Source organism: Arachis hypogaea, chromosome 10 (assembly GCF_003086295.3).
Source record: "Arachis hypogaea cultivar Tifrunner chromosome 10, arahy.Tifrunner.gnm2.J5K5, whole genome shotgun sequence".
Lineage (NCBI taxonomy): Eukaryota > Viridiplantae > Streptophyta > Magnoliopsida > Fabales > Fabaceae > Arachis > Arachis hypogaea.
In genome coordinates, this window is record NC_092045.1 from 23,521,558 (window position 1) to 23,525,311 (window position 3,754).

Below are 3,754 nucleotides of genomic sequence, written 5' to 3' on the forward strand. Positions count from 1 at the left end.
GCCGGAACTGGCACAAGAATGGGAGTTAAACGCCCAAACTGGCACAAAAGCTGGCGTTTAACTCCAAGAAAAGTATCTACACATGAAAGCTTCAATGCTCAGCCCAAGCACACACCAAGTGGGCACGGAAGTGGATTTTTATGTCATTTACTCATCTTTGTAAACCCTAAGCTTCTAGTTCTCTACAAATAGGACCTTTTGCTATTGTATTTGACATCTTTTGATCACTTTAGATCTTTAGATCATCTTTGGACATCTAGTTCTTAGATTATGGAGGCTGGCCTCTCAGCCATGCCTAGACCTTGTTCTTATGTATTTTCATGGTGGAGTTTCTACACACCATAGATTAAGGTGTGGAGCTCTGCTGTACCTCGAGTATTAATGCAATTACTATTGTTCTTCTATTCAATTCAGCTTATTCTTGTTCTAAGATATTCATTCGTACCCAAGAACATGATGAATGTGATGATTATGTGATGGTCATCATCATTCTCACTTATGAACGCGTGCCTGACAACCACTTCCGTTCTACAAGCAAATAAGGCTTGAATGTTTATCTCTTGGATTCCTTAATCAGAATCTTCGTGGTATAAGCTAGAATTGATGGTGGCATTCAAGAGAATGTAGAAGGTCTAAACCTTGTCTGTGGTATTCTGAGTAGGATTCAAGGATTGAATGACTGTGACGAGCTTCAAACTCCTGAAGGCTGGGCGTTAGTGATAGACGCAAAAGATTCACTGGATTCTATTCCAACCTGATTGAGAACCGACAGATGATTAGCCGTGCTGTGACAGAGTGCGTTGAACATTTTCACTGAGAGGACGGGACTGTAGCCATTGACAACGGTGATGCCCAACATACAGCTTGCCATGGAAAGGAGTAAGAAGGATTGGATGAAGACAGTAGGAAAGTAGAGAGACGAAAGGGACAGAGCATCTCCATACGCTTATCTGAAATTCTCACCAATGAATTACATAAGTATCTCTATCTTTATTTTATGCTTTATTCATAAATCATTCATAACCATTCGAATCTGCCTGACTGAGATTTACAAGATGACCATAGCTTGCTTCATACCAACAATCTCCGTGGGATCGACCCTTACTCGCGTAAGGTTTATTGCTTGGACGACCCAGTGCACTTGCTGGTTAGTTGTGCGAAGTTGTGATAAAGAGTTGAGATTGCAATTGAGCGTACCATGTTGATGGCGCCATTGATGATCACAATTTCGTGCACCAAGTTTTTGGCGCCGTTGCCGGGGATTGTTTGAGTTTGGACAACTGACGGTTCATCTTGTTGCTTAGATTAGGTATTTTTCAGAATTTTTAAGAATGAATTCTAGAGTTTCAAGGTGATGTTCTTATCATCACCAAGCTGATTGATTCTCATCAATTTAGCTCTTGAATGTAATGTCCTGCTGAAGCTTGGCTAGCCATGTCTAATTTCTTTAAACTAAAGCTTTAGACTAACATTACATGATTCCTGGAATTCTCATTAAGAATTTTGATATCCTTATTTTCTTTTCCACATAAAAAATCCAAAAAAATTACAAAATCATAAAAAACCAAAAATATTTCTTGTTTAAGTCTAATGTCTCATTTTAAGTTTGGTGTCAATTGCTTGTTTCTATTCTTCTTGCATTTTTCGAATTCATTCATGTGTCTTCATTGATCTTCAAGTTCTTGATGATTTCCTTGCTCTGATCTTTAAATTCTCTTGTCTTGAGTGTTTTGTTGTTTCTCATATGCATTCTCAACTTGTTAGTGTCAGTAGTATACAAACTTATAAGTTTGGTGTCTTGCATGCATTGTTTATTTGATCTTAGTGGCATTTTGATTATTCCTCATCATTAAAAAAATTCAAAAATTTTTTTTGTGTCTTTTCAAGTCAATAATACAGAGAATTGAAGATTCAGAACATACAGCAGAGGAATTACACAGAAAAAGCTGGGTGTTCAAAACGCCCAGTAAGGAAGGAAAACTGGCGTTTAAACGCCAGCCAGAATACTTGGCTGGGCGTTTAACGCCCAAAAGGGTAGTATTTTGGGCATTAAACGCCAGAATGTATACCATTCTGGGAGTTTAACGCCAGGATGGCACAATAGGGAAGATTTTTGTTTTTAATGCAAATTTTTTTCAAGTTTTCAAAATTTCTCAAAATCAAATCTTTTTCAAATCATATCTTTTCAAAATTAATTTCTCTTCATTTTCAAAAATACTTGCTAACAATTAATGATTTGATTCAAACATTTCAAGTATGTTGCCTTTTCTGTTGAGAAAGGTTTAATATTTGAATCATATCTTTTCTTGTTAGCCAAGTCATTAATTTTAAAAATCAAATCTTTTTAAATTGTTTTTCAATCATATCTTTTCAATCATATCTCTTTAAAACCATAACTTTTCAATCATATCTTTTTAATCACATCTTTTTCAAAATAGTTTTCAATCATATCTCTTTGATTTCCAATTTCAAAATCTTTTTCAAAATAACTTTATTTCTTTCTCAATCTTAGTTTTCGAAAATCAATTACCATTTTTTTCAAAATTTCTTTTAATTAATTCACTTTAATTTTCGAAAATTTCTTCCCCTCTTCTCACATCCTTCTATTTATGGACTAACACTCCTCCTCAATGCACAATTCGAACTCTATCTTTCTAAGTTTGAATTCTTCTACCTCTTCCTTCTATTTTTCTTTTCCTCTGACACCTCAAGGAATCTCTATACTGTGACATAGAGGATTCCATATTTTCTTGTTCTCTTCTCTTTCATATGAGCAGGAGCAAAGACAAAAGCATTCTTGTTGAGGCTGACCCTGAACCTGAAAGGACCTTGAAGCGAAAGCTAAGAGAAGCTAAAGCACAACTCTCTGTAGAGGACCTAACAGAATTTTTTAAAAAAGAAGACATGGCAGCCGAAAACAACAACAATGCCAACAATGCAAGGAAGGTGCTGGGTGATTTTACTGCACCTACTCCCGACTTCTATGGGAGAAGCATCTCTATCCCTGCCATTGAAGCAAACAACTTTGAGCTTAAGCCTCAATTAGTTTCTCTAATGCAACAGAATTGCAAGTTCCATGGACTTCCATTGGAAGATCCTCATCAGTTTTTAGCTGAATTCTTGCAAATCTGTGACACTGTCAAGACCAATGGGGTTGACCCTGAGGTCTACAGACTTATGCTATTCCCTTTTGCTGTAAGAGACAGAGCTAGGATATGGTTAGACTCACAACCTAAAGAAAGCCTGAACTCTTGGGAAAAGCTAGTCAATGCCTTCTTGGCAAAGTTCTTTCCACCTCAAAAATTGAGTAAGCTTAGAGTGGAAGTCCAAACCTTCAGACAGAAGGAAGGTGAATCCCTCTATGAAGCTTGGGAAGGATACAAACAATTAATCAGAAAGTGTCCTTCTGACATGCTTTCTGAATGGAGCATCATAGGTATCTTCTATGATGGTCTGTCTGAACTGTCCAAGATGTCATTGGACAGCTCTGCTGGAGGATCTCTTCATCTGAAGAAGACGCCTGTAGAAGCTCAAGAACTCATTGAAATGGTTCTAAATAACCAATTCATGTACACTTCTGAAAGGAATCATGTGAACAATGGGACGAATCAGAAGAAAGGAGTTCTTGAGATTGATACTCTGAATGCCATATTGGCTCACAACAAAATATTGACTCAGCAAGTCAATATGATTTCTCAAAATCTGTCTGGAATGCAAGCTGCACCAGGCAGTACTAAGGACGCTTCATCTGAAG

At 37.0% G+C, this 3,754-nt stretch overlaps 1 non-coding gene across 1 annotated transcript; it reads right to left on the bottom strand.

Moving 5' to 3' along the window:
* Nucleotides 1-3,309: 3,309 nt before the first annotated feature.
* Nucleotides 3,310-3,417, bottom strand: LOC112718668 (small nucleolar RNA R71). The gene has a single exon (XR_003160998.1). It is a non-coding gene; the product is annotated as a small nucleolar RNA R71 (small nucleolar RNA).
* Nucleotides 3,418-3,754: the final 337 nt, after the last annotated feature.